We start from the raw sequence: 20,789 nt of genomic DNA, 5'->3' as shown, positions 1-20,789 counted from the left end.
GAATTGTATTAGTCTAGTTCCTTTGGAAATAATTTATATTGTTGTTTTACCGAAGTTTATGAATTTAGTAAACATATTTAAAACTCAGTTTATTAATTAAACTAAAAGGTAAATGTTATTCCTAGTAAGTGGAAGTAGTTGTGCTTTTTTCATATTATACCCAATTGAGTTTAAATTAAATATTATCATGTTTTTAGGGTATGAATCTGAATTGAACAACCTGATAATGCTCACTCTGGTTATTGTTTCCGTGTTTAAAAGCGCTATATGTTGAGCCACCTCAACTAGATTTGCCATGTGACATTTTTAGCAGCAATCATTGGTCGATTTTTTAACGTTGCCATTCGGGGAGTTGTAATGAGGTTTTTTTTGGTGCCGTGTAAGAGAAATATATATATAGATGCTAACTTTTATGAATTATATTACTTTTGTTTTAACAACGTAAAAAACTGAAAAACATGTTTGAAAATGTTTTTAATAAAATATGTGTTTAAAATATGTAAAATCTATTGCATTTTTTATGCATAACTAACTGAATACCCGTTCTTTGAGCGGGTTGAAAAAAGTAAATCATTGATAAATCAGTATTGATGAACACTACAAAATCATCTAACGAAGTAATTAATAAAAAAATAGTTCTCTTATTTTTTTATTACTTGTTGCCCTTTCCGTTCGTTTTACGTCATTAGACTATGGAAAGCACGATTTTAGAATTTTATCCCATCGGAATAAAGATTAATTGCTTTCTGTATCAATTGCTTTCTGGTGTCCTTGATCGAGGCTAACTCTCGGCATTCAAAATTTATCACAATCAAGCAATTTTCTCCTGTACTTATCCGGAATAATGGATGAAAATCTTTTACCACAGTACTATTATCTCCTAAATAATAAGGAATAACAACCGGAAATAACAAATTTTATTAAAAATTTGTAATATATAGAGAATTTAAAAAGTTTTACATCACTTTTTATAGCATTTTTCAATGTTTCTGTTTTATGAAGTAAAATAATTAGTGCGGATGAATAGCTCAGATATATATTATCGATTCAGCTTAAATTGCATTTAAGCTGCTTAGTTGCATAATTTGTTTTATTTATATATTTATTAGTATATTTTGTTGTTTTATTAGTATATTTGTTTTTACATTACAAGAGTCACGATTTAACAGTAATATTCCGTTTCAAGATGTCATGAAAAATCGCCGAACTATTATTGACGAAAGAGATACATAATTTCGGTAAAAAGTTCTGCAGTAATAACTACCTAATAAACTTAACAAACTTAACAAATCTTAATGCGTAGCACAAGTGACCTAAAAATAATTTTTTTAAATTCAACAGTAAAAAAATATTATTTACGAAAATTTTCAATGCAAGAAAGGGCTAACTAAAGTATTTTATACGAAGCATTCGTTAAAAGACTAATTTCTTGATTTTCAGTGCGTGTAAACAATGCAAATGAAGGCGGTTATTTACACCGAAGAGCCATTACATTATGACCACCCTCCATCTATAACAATGGGCTCGTCCAGGTTTTCATGGTTTCTCGACCAGAAACAATGTTTTCATGGGGCACATTAGGACCCATAATCCTCATAGAACAGTCTCTGACATCTGTAAGCTACTTGAACATAGTTGCAGACCAGGTTTACCCATTCATGGCAGCAGTTTTTCGGGCGGGGGATGGTGTTCGCCAACAGGATAATGCACCATGTCATAAGATTCGAATCGTCATGGATTGGTTCGAGGAACATTCCAGTGACTTTCAAATCATGTATTGGCCCCTAATTCACCTGACCTTAATCCAATAGAGCTATGACTTTGTGGTCCTACTTGGAAAACCAAATTCGTGCTGCCACGCTACCCCCTCGCAATGTGAGGGAATTGCAGGACCAGTTGGTGAGTGCTCGGTACCAGATATCTCAGGCTACCTATCAGCACCTTGTGGAATCAATGCCACGGCGGGTGCTAGCAGTTTTGAGGGCTAAAGGTGATCCTACATGTTATTAGCAGGGTGGTCATAATGTAATGGCTCTTCGGTGTAATATGTCTTTGAGTAAGTTTATGAAAGGTTAATATGAAGAATCGGGGGTTTGGTGATGATTTTCGTTCAGTTTGCTGAAACCTTGTGTTTACTTACCGCTTTAAATGAGGTAGCCTACGGGTTACCGCGACTTTTGTTTACCTTTATGGGATTAGTTCATGATTCATTTATATCAGTTTATTTTCAAATCACCAATGAAGAACCTCCGATTATAAACTATTGCAAAGTTGCAACAGTAATTCATGAGCATAATTATGACACTACTTCATTTCGAAGAACCGTAAAATATCTAAGTTTTAAAATCGAATCTTAGAAAAGTTTAAAAATTTTTAAACTTTAGTTATAAGTTATAATATGTCTTTGAGTAAGTTTAGGAAAGTTTAAAGAAAAATTAGTTAGATTTAAAGAAAAATTGGAAGAAATTTTTTTTCATTTCTTTATACAGTTGTCCTCACATAAACTCACAAATGCTATTCACATTAATAAAAAATAGATGATTTTTTTGTGCCCACCGTAACTTTACAAATCGTTGGCAATAATACTTTTATAATTATTATTGCTGCATTGATACTTACTACAAAACTTTAATTTTTCATCCTTTTCTATTACCATTCCGACTCAAAATATTAAGTTTATTAAAACAGAAAATTAAAAAAAATTTGACAAGTTTAACTCACGAAAACTTACTTTACATTTATGAGTACATATTTTTTAACCTGATTGCAAAAATTAACCCTCAATCACAAGTTTTCCTATGAATTGATTTTTTGTAAATCATTTCAATTTCATTTTTTCATTTTTGATTCTTGTTGACATTAAATCATTTAAGTTGCCAGAAACGCTTTTAAATAGCAAAATAAACTCGTGATTTCTTATATCTTTCAAAATCCCGATTCGCCGATGTCAAGCAACACTATCAATATTAATCTTCCCTTAATAGACATAGGAAAGCAAAAATAAATGATTTGTAAAAACTGGTCCAATAAAAACCATTTTTGTTTAAATGAAAACATAAACTAGCAAATCTCTCAGATTGTGAAATATTATAAAATATAATCGAAAACTATTTCCAATTTTATTACCGCCTGAAACAGTTGGCAAGGGGAGTCTTAACGTAGACAGTAAGGACCGCCGTATCTTCGAACGTATGTAGTACACCAAGTTTGATGCGGAAAGGTTCAGAATTGCGGATTTTTACAAGATACATACACACGCATACATATAAACAATCTGCCTTATTTATATAGATATGAGGACAGTGGCACTGAGCTATCATTATGAAGGACATATGTTCTATTCCCGGTGCGGCTTGGAGCCCTCCCAAATTTTAAATTATGGATATCAGCTAGTCTGCGAAGTAAATGCAATCCGTGCTCCATTTCGCCAACATCGCCATTATCATGCCGTCGGTCACGAAATTCTACAGTCTTTACATCCATTATCCTACAGCTCATGCTCCACTGCAGACTATTTCGGCAATGATATATTTTTAATATAATATATATTTTATTTAAAAAAACATATAATTTACTACGCATATTGAATTTCACAAATTCTTTTCATTCATTACATTAAGACACTTTAAGTCCATTTCTTAGGTACATTTTTTCCCTAACGTAGGCTGCATAGCAAATGAGCTCCATTTGGGAGTAAAGTTAGTACTCAAAATGTTGATTTCGTCATGATTTCTTTTCGTTTCGCAATGTAAAGTAAGATTACTATTGAGAATGTCTAACATTTTAAATAAATTCAATATACTTAACAAATAATAAATCGATGCGTTTTAACAGAAAATTAAATTTTTAAAAAAGGAAACACTAGAAAAGGGTAATAACAATTTTATTAAATGTTATAGTATTTTTGTTTTATTTGACAATCTATTAATCAATTAAAATTGAATTCTGCAAATAATATAACAATTTTAATTAAATTCTGAATTAAAACTAAATTTAAAACATTAAAATTAAATTAAAACATTAAAATTAAATTAAAACATTAAAATTAAGTTAAAAATTAAATTTTGTTTAATTTTGTTTAATTTTTTAGCAGAAAATTTTTTTCACAAGCTGAACCGATGTAAAAAATTGTTTCATTTATCCAAAGTATTTTTATTTTATAAAATGCATTTATTGTTCCAACAAATAATTTATTTTATATTTCTTAACACTGCAGTACTGATCAACAAACAATTTTAAACAAAGATTATGTTTACCAAAATTACAACAGTTTTTAATATTCATAAATATGCAAGTCATATTTTATAACCGTCTGAAAAATCGAAACTATCAAAACTTCAATCGAGTATTAAAAAAAACTATTTTTGGAGTTTTAAAATAATAGTTTTACATATTTTTTTAATTAATTTTTAGTTGTTTTAATATTAATTTATTTATTTTAATGGTTTTTAAAATAAAATAATAGTTTTAAAATAATTCTTTAAAGAAATTATTTAATTATATTCTGGACTTATCGAGCCCAAAAGACAAATGTTGCAGCAGGTGCTAAGACAAAAAATTTTCCCATTCCAAGCATGAAGAATTATATAAAAACCCTGAAGTAAAGAAGATATAAAATTCCCCTTCTTGGCATTTTTCTTCCAAGTAGTGCGTCTGAATATGTGAATTTTTAAGAAATCCCTTTACAATAATTTTATACAATGTGTCAAAATAAGCGTTTTTCTGTTTTTCACGACGACAAATAATGACTAAGGTGCTTATAAATTTAAAAACGTTTGAAATGCACATTTTTCAAAAAAAAAGCCGTCTATCTTTTTATAAAATAATGGTTATATGATAATCAGAAAATATCTGAGAAACAAAATTTATTTACACATTTTAAACCTGACTTAAAGTTACAGTTTTAACTGAAAATTTCTACCAAGTCATAATCACAGAGTGTTTTAATAAACTAGGCTAGTTTTCCATGATAAAATACACTATATCATTTTTAATATAAATACCGGCATAAAAGAAGTTCACGTGGGAATAACAAACGTTTATTTTATCGATAAAAATCTGCCCATTGGTTTGCTAGAAAAAGATATATCTGACAAAGTTTAAAAAATTGTGGTATCAAGACATTATTATTATTATTATTATTAAGTATATTACTTGTTATGTGTTTCAAGCATCTGAGAAGATTAATGATTAACTTTGTACAATAGTGAACTTCAAAAAATACCTTTGGCGCAGATTATTTGGCTATCTATATGACTGCTAAATATCTCCCAGACACTTTTATGACTACCACTTACTAGTGCTTATTTTGTCAATGTAGCCGTGTATTACTAATCATTCTTCAGTAAATTCCAGGATGGAGCGTTTTCTTTTCCTTCTTTTTTGGTAACGAACGAGCAAATATCTTGGCTTGGCAAGCTTAAAATTCAACAGTCAAACATATGTCACTTTTTCTATATGCCTCTCACTTCAAATGCTTGCATCTTTTTCTTAAACGCCACTTGCCCTAAATACACCGTAGAGCCATTACATTATGACCACCCTCCATTTATAACAATGAACACGCCCAGGATTCCATGGTTACTCGCCCAGGAACAATGTTTTCATGAGGCACATTAGGACCCATAATCTTCATAGAACAATCCCTGACGTCTGTAAGCTACTTGAAAATAGTTGTAGACCAGGTTCACCCATTCATGGTGGCAACAGTTTTTCCTGCGGGGGATGGTGTTTACCAACAGGATAATGCACCATGTCATAAGGGTCGAATCGTCATGGATTGGTTCGAGGAACATTCCAGTGACTTTCAAGTCATGTCTTGGCCCCCAAATTCACCTGACCCTAATCCAATAGAGCATTTGTGGTCCTACTTGGAAAACCAAATTCGTGCTGCCACGCTACCCCCTCGCAATGTGAGTCAATTGCAGGACCAGTTGGTGAGCGCTTGGTACAAGATATCTCAGACTACCTATCAGCACCTTGTGGAATCAATGCCTTATCGGGTGCTAGCAGTTTTGAGAGCTAAAGGTGGTCCTACATGTTATTAGCTGGGTGGACATAATATAATGGCTCTTCGGTGTATATACCGCTTAAAATTTTATATTATTATATTAGGTGGACCAAATATTAGGTTGACCTGAAAGTAATGTCGTTTCGATGCATTTGAAATTTGTTATCAATATTTCATTTTTGAACAATAATGTATTCATCCTCGTCTGCAACAACCTTTCAATGCCAGATCGAAAATGAATAGAAATGGATCGGCAAAAAAAATGAATTGTTTTTAAGAGTAATGAATCACTTTATAAAATTAGCCAAGAAGACATTACTTTCCGGTTCACCTAATATATGCTACCTTAGCATTAAATACAATCACGTCACTCACGTTAAATGCATACCATTTTACCCACTGATTTCATGTTAAAAAGAACACACTGATAATTCAACATGCCACTTTTAAAATTCCTCAAAATCCTACATCGAAAATTTAAGGAGACTTAAAAGAAAGCGTTATTCAATTCCTATATCTCTTCGATGAGATGGCAGAACATATCGATCATATTATTTTGATCAAACCCCGTGTGAAAGATGTCATAATATTAAGACTTGTGGTGGGTCCATTTCATGTAACGTCCATCGATTGAAGTGTCTCAATTGGTTTAATGCCTAAAACTTGGCTAGTAATTTACAGAGTTTTACTCCCTTTATTTATTTTTATTTTATAAAAGTGGTTGAACAACCAACCCAATTTTCAGTTTATGCTACCGATGTTCGATTCCGTAGTCTTGTAATTTTGAACCCGATCCAGGGGACAAGGGAACTCCTAGATCGAGTATTGGGAGAAATTTGCCTTCATGGAGGACTTTTTGAGGAACTAGTATTTGCGTTAAATGAAAACCAGAAAACCTCACACTTGCAAACCTTACGGCAAAAGGACTCTAATCCAGGATCTGTCTACCCCTGAGGATGTTTTACATCAGCACTGTGGTCGGTTACGGCATGCTATTTTATGAAAACATTCCTTTTTATGAAAACCTTCTATTGTTAATTCTCTACAATTTTTATGAGATGCCTGATAAATGACCTCCGGTATATTTTTACAGAAAAAATTTTTGCGGTGTATATTTTTACTGTGCCTAGTTTAGTTTCTACATTGAGTCAAATATAAGAAAAAGTAGGATATAAAAACTTTGGTTCCATGTCAACCTATTCTGTCACTAGTCCAATGATTTTCTTTTCAAACCCAACTAAACGCCTCTTCCATGTTTTTAATTTTTTGTCTTAGCCAAGAGTTTTTTTCTGCATTATAGCATTTATTATTTTATTTTTTTTACTGAATTACGTTTTTTTTAGTGATTTAAGTTTAAAATAAGAGGTATTGTTATAATGAAAAATCCTATCACCACACATTTAAATAATAATATTTAGCTCGTTAAAAGTATTTTCACTATTAATAATATTTAGCTCCTATACTGTTTTATACGTAGAAATTAATTTCGTGAATCCAACCTAAAAATTTCTGAAAACTTTTGTTTTATTTTAAAAAAAGCAAAACCTGTAATAAACTATCAATGTTTTTTAAGAAAATTGCATTCTACAGCTATTTTTTTAATCTTGCAAAGTGAGAGCAGTTTGTTTTTGATTTATAATTAATATAACTAATTTTTTCTTAATAAATGTCTTGTAAATAAAATAAAATCTTCAAAAACCTTGAAAGAATGGCAAGTTTTAAAATTTTATAGGGTAATCCATGCTGATTTTCCTTACTATATATTTTTAGAATCATTTTTCTAACATTTATACTTTTGTATAAAATAATACCAATATAAACATTAGAGGTCATAAGGTGATATTTAAACGAGGGTGAAACAAAATGCTGCATAAATTCCTTTAATAACTAATGAAAAAAGTGGAACTAAAAGCATCGAAACCTGTTTGATTACTTGACAACAGAGAAAATAGAGAGGAGATAAAAGGAGAATATTATAAATACCTTCAAGTTTCCTTAGGCAGTCAAACAGGTCTCGATGTTTTCAATTTTGACTTCCTTAAAATAATTTGGAAGATTTCAATTGAGTTTTTTTCCTTAAATATCAGTGCTAATGGATATTCATTTTATGGTTCATTTTTAATATGAGTTTCAAAAGTGTATATTAAAGTAGATGAATACGTAATTCCCTGCATACTTTATCTGATCATTTAGAAACTACAAATAGTCACACATTAAAAATTACACAAATAAATGACACTAAGCAAAAAAAAATTTTTGCTTGAGATTTTTTGCACGGATCTTTGCTACTTTTGCATCACTGATTTCAAATCTACAATTGGTAACTCTCTCCAAGCTACGTCTTTAAAAATGACAAAGTTAAGAGGGTAGCATAAATATTGCAACAAACTTCTTGGTGCAAATCAACAAGATTGAAATTGCATAGGAACCAATTACTGGAAATGTCGCCGTACACCGATAGGGGTGCTTCGCTATAATGAACTGTTCCTTCGAGTGCTTCTGAACAGATCATAATAGGAAAACCCCTCTAGCTGCGTAAGACGACAACTTCTCGGGCCATGGATTTCCATACAATTTCAAATTTGTGGATGTACCCTAACTAATTTGTCGAAACTCTTTCCTGTTATATGTAACGTTTTTATAATTATACAATGCGCCAAAAAACCGGACCACCCTGAATAAATTTTGATTTAATGATTGGATCTTCACATTCTAGAACTCAATCTTAATGGTTCGAGAGAGTGACCTCAAATTTGCTAATTAATTGGTGCAGACGATATTTTTATTTACGAAATCAGGCACAAAAACGTACTTTTTTCTGAATAAACATATCTTTTTTTCAATGGATTCTGATTTTTGACCCTCATGTGGTCTGCAAAATATGATCAGCATAGTTTGGTTAGGAGAGCGACCCAAAGTTTTGGCCCCCTAATGTAATTGTCTTTTTTATTTTATATCTCGAGAACTTCTTAAGCGAATTGAAAAATCTTAGCACACAATTATAAAATTCGCTTATTAAAAGATAAATTAATGCGGAAAAAATTTTTAAATATTTTTTATTAAATCGTAAGGTATGCAATTTTTTACATCATCTAAGTATCTCATTTTACATGGAAAAATGCAAATTTTGAGCGAAAGTGGTTGAACAGTTCCTGAGAAATCAAATTTTTAAAAAAGTCGCATGTTTAAAATTAGATTTCTTAGGAACTATTTGACCGATTTCACTCAAATTTTATATTTTGCCATATACAATTATATAAAAAATATGTGAGGTAATTATGTAAGATACTTTAAAATTATACAAAAAATTAGATACCTTACAATTCAAAAGTTTTACTAAAATTTATTTTTTTCATTGAATTTTTCATTTTTCAATGTATAAACGAATTTCAAAAAAAGTCGTATATTTAAAATTTTTCGATTAATCGGCGATTTTACTCAAAATTTGAATTTTGCCAGGCAAAATAACGTAAAAAATATGTAAGATAATTAAGTAAGATATTTTAAAATTATGTAAAAATTTAAGTACCTTATATTTCAAAAGTTTTACTAAATTTTATATTTTGCATGGAATTATCTTTGGATAACTGAATTTTATAATTGCGAGCAAATATTTCTCAATTCGCAAAAAACATTCTCAATACGTAAAAATTAAAATTAGCATTAGAGGGGTCCGAATTTTGGATTACTCTCCTGGCCAAACTATGGTGACCATATTTCCGGGATTGTGGCTACCCCCTACGTTTTGGGGGGTCAGAAATTACGATCATCTTTATTCAAAGAAATTATGATTTTTGTGTCTGATTTCGTAGCTTAAAATGTCGTCTGCACTAATTAATTAGCACATTTTAGGTCACCCCCACGAACCATTAAGATGGAGCCCTAGAACGTTATCTTAGATCAAAATAGTTCAGAGTGGTACATTTTTTTCTTGAAGCATTGTACATTTTGACTAAAAAACTGGAAATGTCATTTAAAAAATCTGTAGCTTTTGTACCAAAACTAATTTCAGATTTGAAATCCCCACATCCGAACTAGGCAAGATCAAGCATTTGTATAAGTGAAACAAAAAAAATTTTTTTTAGAATAATTTTATTAACATTTAAATATCAAGTTGCACAGTTAGAATTAAAAATGAGTTTCAAAAGTTTAAACACAATTTCTGATTAAAATAAATTATCAAATATAAAAAATGAAGCTATCACTTAAGAAAATTATGCATAAATAATATTAATTACATAAATCTAACTCTCTAGTCACACTAAGTAAAAAAATCACATCTTTAATTATTTCAAAAAGTATTTTGCTCTTTTATTATAACTTAAATAAAATACTTCGCAATACTTAATACATGAGATTCCTATAATTATTTTGTGAAATACTTCTCTTTTAAATGCATTACATCGCTTGTTAAATGCCGAAAAATCTGACACAATTTAATGATACAAAACATCTTTTTAAAAAAACTTAACCAGTTCTCTCTTCTATTTTTTGTATATATCAATTCTTCTTCTCATTATTACTGAGAACTTCTAAATTAAACGGAATTCTTAAGCATTTTCAGAAATTTCTTGTTATAGACGAAGCACTTGTCATTTGATAAGAAGTGATACTTGATAAACTGGGAATATATTTTTTTTTCTTTTGTAAATTCCAATTTTGACTTGACAATTCAAAATATTTGTTCGTTAAAATTAATGGGAAAGATTAAAGCAAAACTCTCAAAGGTATGCTTCCCTCTCGAGTAATAATTATTTTTAACAATGTGTTTGGATTTAGGAAACAAAAGAAACTTTTATATTAAAAAGATTTTTTTTATTATAACTGACGGAAAACAATTTACATTATTTTGAATTTTTTACGGGTTTTGTTCATTTAAAATAATGTCATTATTATTAAAAATAATAATAATTAAAATGATAATAATAATTAAAATAATAATAATAATTTAAATAATAATAATTAAAATAATAATAATAATAATTATAATAATAATAATATATTTTTCGCAACTCTTTCTTGACAAAAAGATACGATCTGAAAAACTGCTGATATGTTTAGCAGATTTTATTACCAAGCTAAACATTTACAATTGAAATTTCTAAGGGCACATTTGATAATTAATTAATTGCAACGTTTGATATATTATTTGGTAATTTTAAAGAGGTCCGCAAACTATTTGTGAATTTTTTTAAAAAATGCTTATACTTTCTTAAATATTTTTCGATTGTTCAATTTAATAAAAAATACAGTATTTCTGCAAAAATACTTACAAAAAAAATTTTAAAAAATATTGAAAAACTTAAAATTTAAAAATGAAAGTGATTTATTTAATTTTTGGTATGATAAAACTAGTTGTAACAAAATACTTCTTACTTATTTTAATTAAAAAAATCCAAATTTGAATTTATCTAAAGCATTTTTAATATTACAATTTAAAAAGTTTCTAACTTTTCTTGCAACGTTCATTTTATATTTTTATTTTTTTTCTTACATATTTTCCCGATTGTAAAGAGAAGTAATTTTTAGAATGTTGGTTACCCAAACAAACTTAAACTTTTAAGAGAAAATTCAAAAGCAATGAGTCGAAATTACTGTGGATCGAAAGTGGATCTAATTTTTATGTTTAAGATAAAATTTTTACGTTTAAAACTTATAAGTTATTAATACGAAGTTATTAAATAATTAATACGAACCTCATTAAAGCGAAATCGCTTAAGGGTCATTCTCACTGAAAAGGTATAAATTGACTAAAAACTTTTCTTAAATTAAAGTAATTAAAAAAGTGATAAAAACTACATAAATGCCTTTATTTATTTTTGCTATATGTCCATATAGTAATGGTCAAGTTTTCTATTTTATTTTTTACAAGATTTAAATTATTTTAAATTCTGCCTTGTCCCCGCAGGAGATGTAATAGTCAACGGAGAAGACATTTTATGTTATAAAATATAAAATGTCAATGAAGACTAATTCATTAATTATTGGGTACAACTGATATGAGTTTAACATTAATAAGTAAATAATAAAATATTTCATTATTAAAGATATTATTTTTGAGGGACAAAGTTTACTAGTCATTTATTTTATAAAAATAAAAAAAAATTTAAAAAATATTAAATAAAAAGTTACTATAAACATTTAACTAGGTAAAACTACAAAAATCATTAAAATAGCATTTAAAATGTTTAACAGCCATTAAAAATTATTTTGTGTCACAGACGTAGGGACGTCCACGGAGGGGATTTTGAAGTTATGTTTATTAAAAAATAAGAATGAAATAATAAATACATTTAGCAGAAATGCCTATGATTTGTTAGTTAGAACTTTACGAAAAATGATGAAGAAAAATATTAAGAAATCTGCTGTATTTCCTAATATTTATTACTAAGGGACTTAAAAAATCACCTTTTTGTGAGAATGACCCTTAACATGAAATATCGGATCATCGATATATTTAGATTAATTATGTTGGTTTTGCATGAAACACATGCTTGGTCCAGCGTGTCAGCAATCAATTATTAATGTATTTTACACATTTCATGTGAAATTTTCAAGCTGATTATCGCTTAACATGAAAGGAAACTGGACACAGCACAGATAACAGTACAACTTTGGTGTAAAGGAATTGCCACCAATTTTTTGGTAGCCAGATACTCGAAATTGTTTTACCGTGCAATTCTTGATTAACTTAAAGGTAATCCTCAACCTGATTCTGCCATCTTAGTTTTTATCTTTCTTCTGTTGTTATAAAGTTTTCCTTTCCTCATTTTATTCGACATAACTGATTCTTTCATTCCTTCATTACTGTAAAACATTTTAGTACGTCTTCACCAAAAATGGCGGCAACTACTTTTCAATAAAGTGGTGTGGAATCAAGGATGGTTCCGGGTGAAGTAAAACACAAAAAATATTTTTTTACACAACTTGTTGTAAAGTATCATTTTTGGTTTTCAGTAACACAATATTTATAATTAATGTACGATAAGATGGACATAAGAGATAGTAAAGTTATTTTTAGTTTGTAAATTAAAAGTACACGCGTACAGAAAGACCACTAAAGTGTTCTTTCACACAATTTTTTGGGTTGTTCAACTTCAAATTTGAAAATATAGTACAAAATAGTTTTTACCTTATACATGTCTTAGCCATTGGTGTCGGTCTAAATTTTTACGATGTTAACAATCATAAAAAATATTCAATAGACTTAACTGTTATTTATCTATTTAATATGCTTACTTCTATGAAATAAATTGAAAATTTTATAAATCCTGAAGCAATTTGAGAATTTCAATAATTAAAAACGCATTTTCTTAAAAAAAAATAGTAAAAAAAAGATTGGATATTAAGTTACTGTTACAAATTTGGTTATTATTTATAATACCTGTTTTATACGCAGTAAAAAATTCCAATTAAAAAGTACCAGCACCTTGGATGCATTATTCGTACAATTAATTTTACCTTAAAAACCATTTTTACCGTAAAATTTTATTCTGCATATATATTGCAGTAATAATTGTTTATCTACAGTGATTCTACGATAAATATTATTTTAAAAATTATAGTACATCATATTTTACCGTAATTTGTTTAAGAATGTCCTCAGTGTACCTGTTCCGGTTTTTGGAGCATGTTGAACCAAAATATGTTTAAATTTACTAATACAATTGGGTGACAAAGTAATGGTATTATGGTTCAGTATTGAACAGATTCTTTTGAAATATTCAGGCCAATCGATAGTTTAATATAATGCAATGACTAAAATTTTGTAACATTTTAATATCGATTTGTTACTTCTCATAATAACTAATGAATCTTGTAGATACAACAAGTTGTAATCAAAAAATGAAATAACTAGTTTTTGAATGAAAATGAAATAACAGCTTGCAACGTATGACAAAAATTAACAATATTGCACATACAATACATAATTAAAAATTTTAGAAATTCATTCAATACTGTTTTTTTACATTTGTTTGAAATACCACATGTTTATTTGAATAGATTTATTTAAAGTTTTATGAATAAAAAATTTTGTTAAAATAACTCAATCTTCGTAAAAATTATAAATCAATGAAAATAACTCAATATTAATAAAAATTGCGATCAGAATTTTCCGTATCATTTAAAAAGCATGCACAAAGGGAGTTATTTTTTAATTTATTTTGTCATCTGAAACAGTAGATAAATTCTCATTCCAACAAGAATTTAAATTTACACACTTATGAGAAAATCGAAGGTTTTAATGAAATTAGATATCTACAGAAAACTCATTTCACTTCGTTTTAAAAGGCCTTCAATAAAAATAAAAAAATAATAAATGAACTTTTCATTTTTAAGGGCATCCAAACAAAATAGAAGAAGTTTTTTTTTTCTTAAATGAAAAAGAATTCGAAAATAAATTAAATTTACGATTAAATTGAAGTACGTTCGGCAAGCTCTCCGCATTCTCCTAAAAACGCACGGAGAAGATTTCAATTGCTTACAAACATAGTTGAGTTGTTTTTCCGCACGTGAAGTACTAAAACCACTAGCAATAGTTTTTACCAAAAACCGAAAACTCACGAAATAAATCGATGTAGATGTAGATTTTCTTGTTTTGAAAATAACCTTTTAAAGTTTTCAATAAACATAAATTCGATATAGTGTCTTGAAGTGCTTTCTGAAATCAGTGTTTTCTGAAAGTCAAAGTGTTTTGTTTAAAAAATGTAAATTTCAATTCATTTTTGTATACACAAATAAATTGCAGCTTACGAATATAAATATTGATTTATAATTTTGATGTATAAAAATATATATTTATTTCATTTGATATATTATGAATTATAAGATTAGATTATTATTGGAAAGTACCTTTTTAAAAAAGCTATATAACATGATATTCATAAAAAAATTGTTATTTTATTTATTTATTTTTTAAACATTTCAAATAATTTTTATTAAAATTATTATTTTTTATCTTACTTGTTTTTAATGAACAACTTGACATTTTGTTATTGAAATCCTAACCTTATATGCAAAATCTTAACGAAGCAAATTTCTTTAGGAAAAAGCGGCAGAGAAACTATCCAAATTGATTTTTACTTAAAAATGTTTTATAATGTTAAAACGTTTATTAGTTTATTTGCTACTGAAAAAGTTAAAGTACCGTTTCAGCTACGCCTTCTGCTATTGACGACGATCTTGCATTTATCCTTAGAGCTGTACTAAAGACAAAATTGGCTCATGCTAGCCCTACACATTCACATAATACAAAAGAAAATTTTATTTTTAATCATTTGGTCTCCGCACCGCACTTCCAAACCAGCTCCGCAAACTGTGTGTTAACTTACAGCGGCTGTAGAACCGCAAAAGACACTGCTTTCAAACTGTTTTTCAAAGGCTTGATCGTTATATGAAATTATGCTTTTTGTGTGAATAATACGCTATTTTCATAACTGCTGTAAATATGTAACAATTTCTCATAACTGTTTTGTCACGTTTATCCTATCTATAGCCAGCGTTCTCTATACATATTCTAAAAATGGAGCACAACTTCATTATGAAGAAAAGCCACAATTTTGTGAAAATGAAAAGAGCTTGTGGTCAAAATTTTTAATTTTTAAAAACTTACTCGATTGCTGTAGCATCTGGGCTCATAAAGATTTGCAAAAACTGAAAATAAGGCAGCGATTTTGATAATTTTCATAACGGGGGGCAAAATGTCGCCAAATTGGCAATTTCTGAAATAGTTTAATAACTTTTAAAATATTTAAATAATTTGTTCGTTCTAAAGCCGAAATAATTTTTCACAGCAGGATAGTACATATATTTTAAAATTATAACCATGCTTCAAGTGTAAAGTACATCAACTGTAGATTTTTTTTCATTTTCCTTGGTGAAAAAGCTTCGAAGAACCAAGTTAAGGTGAGTTCTGGAAAACTCAAACGCGAACGAGAAGAACAATCTGATCATACAACTAGCGTTAATTCGAAGAAGTCGAACCACAATACAAGCTATGAGAAAGAAGTAATGCTGTCGACTAACTGAATATGTGGCTTGAAACATTTAAATCCTTCATTTATTTAATATATAAATAATTAAGTTAATTAATTAATTATTGTGTAAGTATAGCAATAATTAAAGGAAAAATTATTCAATGTTTTATGAGAGTTTTGTGTTGCTCCTTCTTCGTTTAATGAGTATGTTGCTTTAAGTTTTGAAACTATCAAAATGACATTATTTACAGTTTAAATCTTCACCTGAACTGTAGATCCTTAACTGTTAACATTTCTATTTTTCTTTTACTAAGTTGGTTGCACTTTATTACGAATTACTAGATAAAAGTTATTCATATTAAATTTTTGCAATTCTTTTATAGATTTGACAAGATAATTTCGTGGATTAATAGAGCAATTTAAAGTAGAAAAAAAAATATAAAGAAATCCCATCTTCATAAATGGGTTTTATACTCTATTTAAAATTGTATCTTCTTCATACACTTTAGATCTGTACTGAACGAATCTCAATTTATTGATCAATTACTATAATTACTATACTTTTTTTACGCTATAAAAAAATTTAAATACAAAAAAATGAGCAAAAAAGACGCACCTAGTTTTCCATATTAGAAAGTACCCGTAACTCAAAGCAATAATATTTTCAGAAAATATAAATATTATACATCTTACGTTTTTTAAAGAAAAATCCCAAAACACTATCTTTTAATTAAAAAAAATATCGGCAACTTTATGAACAAAATAAACTTTACAGTTTCAGTAAGAAAATAAAACGTCTTTCAAAGAAAAAAAATATTTATCTTAAGCAAAGAAAATATTTTTAAACATTATTTTTCATTCCTTTTTTTCTCGTTCCTTCGGTCTTAAGTGGAAAAAAAAGTCACCATAAAAAAATTGTGAGCCGCCCTTATTTATTGAATTCAAAAGTCACGTGATAGTTTGATAGATTTCTCGTTTATGGACCAAACGGAGACACAATAGGAAAGCAAAACAGAACGGTCGAAAATTGAATAACGAAAATTGGATTAAAAAAATGTCCTGCTGAAAAATGAAATCCTGGTTTTATATATATATATATATATATATATATATATATATATATATATATATATATATATATATATATATATATATATATATATATATATATATATATATATATATATATATATATATATATATATATATATATATATATATATATATATATATATATATATATATAAGCAGAATTGTCAAATTAAGCTTGAAAAGTTATTCTTCAAAGAGTGACAACTTTTAAAGAGAAAAGAAAGTTAAATTTTTAAAAATTTATCAACTCAGCAATCTTTGGACAGTTTTATTACTTGAAGATCTTTTTGATGTATGATTTTAACTCATACATCAGTGTTTCAAAAAGACAAGGACTCTTTGATTGTACGAAGGAACAATAAAAATGACTCTTTGATAGAAGTAAATAAAACACGGATAAAAGAAGGTTCTTGAAAGAGGAGAGAAGGCAAGTGCCCGAAAGCAGCAAGACAAAATTAGAAAATTAAGTGATTCTATAATTGATCTTTACTTATTTACTGGTGAGGAATCTGACAGCAACATAAGCTTAGCAGAAGAATATGTAATGGAAATGGAAAATGGATTACTCAAAGAACACAAAAGAAAATGGAGGCGGTAAACAATAGTTACACCGTAACTTGAAGCAGCTTTGGATAGAACGAAACTGCCAGATCAAAAAGCTGTTTAGGTTATAGTGGAAATCGCTTAAAGTTAAGAATACAATAATATTGATGAGCTTCATGTAAAGACTCAAATCATCGACAGAGAATAAAGCATAAAGAGCAGTGAATCATTGTTACTGAAGTACTGTACTGACTGTCTGTACTGTACTGTTATAAACTACTATACTGACAAAAAGACTGAGTTTCAACCTAATAATCTTCTTGATATCTATTCGAACAGCAAATGAATTGCTTATTTTAATGCAAAAGATGAAGTGGTGTGACTGCCTGTACTAGTTTCTGGAAAAGAAATGTCCAAATCACTTGCAGTTGGCAAACATCTACCTGGAACAGAAGAGGCATGGACTCTGTTATCGAAAATTTGTAGAACTCTTTATTATTTTTCAAAGATCAGCCTTGTCAGAGATATGAGATTTATATAACGAGTAGTCATGTCCACTAAGTGCAGAAATGAATTTTTAGTCTAATATATCGATGATTAAGTCTCAGTATAGACTTCATTGCACTCGAGGTATCAAATCCAATGTCAACTATTTATAAGTTCGTATATTCTGTTTTGTATATGTCTCAGATGTGATAAAACTCATATCTAAATATGCTGCTAAATATTACGCATATATTATCATTCTGTAAAACTTATAAATGTCATTTCTTTTCGTGAATATCATTGTAACAAATTTTGGATCTATTTCGCTATTTCTAGATATCATAATTCTCATTCCAAAATTTCATATTTAGTGTTCTTTTACCGAATGGAAAAATTACAATGTATACCCCCTTTACAATGTATACCCCCTTTAATAATACATACCCCCTTTTTTCATAAAATCTATTCAAAATCGAAATATAATGCTTTAACTGAATAAAATTTTACTATATAGTGATTTTAATAATCCAATAAATTGAAATGATTCTAAAAAATGATTAAAAGTCTGAGGACGGAATCCTTACTTATTTTAAACCTTTTGATTATTTTTTTCAAATATTAAAAAAGAAGGATACGTTAATTAAAAAGAAGCAGATAACAAAACTTAACAAAATGTTTAAGGTTATAGTAATTAAAACAGAAATAGTAGTACTTCAAATACTTAAATCAAGTGCAAAACACATTTAACTGCTTGATATTCGAAAATAAGTATTGTTTGAAAGCGAATTAAGATGGCAACGTCGCACTGCAGAACATAATTCAATAAAAAATTTAGCAAAACAAAATGTAACAGAATAATAATACAAAAAAGTGAACAAAAATGAGCAAATTAATAAAAAAAATATGAACCATAATAAAATTATTTCTCATAATAATAAATTTTTAATGATTCTTTTAAAACATATTGCCTCTTTCTGACTCATGAATAGATCAAAAAAAATTGTGCAATTCCTATCAACCTCTGTAACATCGTTTCACCAACTCTCCAGATATTTGTGGATTCTTTCCTGAAAGAAAAGCTTTTATCCTGAATTATTTAGATGGCGAAAATACTCTATATCCATTATGATATGGCGATAAAAAAGGACTTCTAAAACATCATTATCGATTTTAGTGATAAAGTATTTATACTCTCGCGAGAGTAATATACACACAAACGAAATCCATCTGAGTAGAAAATATAATATATGCTCACAATCGCTTAACTGATCAGGAATTGATACAAAAAGAAAGAAAAAAACGGTTTTTGTTGGATATTTTGAAGTAGGCTCGCATCATTTATTTATGTACCATGATAGAATAAATATATTTTTAAGTAGTGTGGTCATAGTTTAAGAGTAAGCAAGAGAGAAAATGAAACATGGTTAATAATGGTTAATTTGCAAATGGTTAATTTAAATGATTAATTTGCAATTCGTTTCTTTTACATTATATTTATTATGTTAATTATTTTTAATTCGAAATTAATTAAAAGAATTGAAATTATATCATGCAAACTAATTAAATAATTCAGAAATTTATAAATTCAATTTAAATTAATTAATTTAAAACTAATTTATAATTTAAATTTAATTAGTATTTAAAACTAATTAATAAATTAAATTTAATTATTAATCTGAAATTAATTAATAATTTGAAATTAATTAATAATTTAAAACTAATTAATATAATTTATAGCTAACTAATAATTTCAAAATTAATAAGGTAGAGTAGTAAAAGTTTTAGAATGAGCATGAAAGAAAATAGAAAAAATGGTTAATAAAGTAAAAACAATGTGAATTGCAAACTTAAATTGCAATTCGTTTCCTTTACATTGTATTTAATCATTCGAAATTAATTAAAAGAATTCAAATTAAGTCGTAAAAACTAATTAAATAATTCAAAAATTAATACATTTGGTTAAAATTAATTAATTTAAAACTCATTTACAATTTAAAACTAACTAATAATTTCAAAATTAATAAGGCAGGGTAGTAAAAGTTTAAAAATAAGCATGCAAGAAAATTTTAAAAAATGGTTAATAAAGTAAAAACAATGTGAATTGCAAACATTAATTTGTAATTCATTTCTTTGACATTAATTTTTTTCCAATCATTCAAAATTAATTTAGGAAAATTTAAATTAATTCAAAAACTAAATAATTAAAATTAGTCTATTAAAATGAAGTAAATTAAAACTAATTAAGTAGGATGGTAATAGTTTAAACGTAAGCAATAGAGAAAATTTAAAAAAATGGTTTGTAAAATGAAGACAATGTGAATTACAAACTTAAATTTGAAATTCTTTTTTTTCTGATTATTCGAAATTAATTAAAAGTGTGCACCAGCCCTGAATCCTTCGAAAATAGACTTTACTATTTTAAATTTTTCGAAAGTGCAAAATAATAGTAGGATCCCTTTGAGAGAGAAAAAGGACTTCATATCGCTTATAGTGTCCTTCGAAGTTCATTAACGCGATTTAGTCATGTCGATTATGAAAACGTTGTAAAACGTCAGTGTGCAGAAAAGCCACAGATATGGAAATTTAAATAAAATGCTTATGATCTAATTTTTCGATATATAAAAAGTTACTCGTACATAGTTCGGAATCATGATTATGTGTAAAATTCTTAGATATTAATA

The sequence above is a fragment of the Parasteatoda tepidariorum genome, chromosome 2 (genome assembly GCF_982258835.1).
Source record: "Parasteatoda tepidariorum strain Cologne lab strain chromosome 2, Ptep-v5.0, whole genome shotgun sequence".
Classification (NCBI taxonomy): Eukaryota; Metazoa; Arthropoda; class Arachnida; order Araneae; family Theridiidae; genus Parasteatoda; species Parasteatoda tepidariorum.
This window is presented reverse-complemented; position numbering follows the sequence as displayed.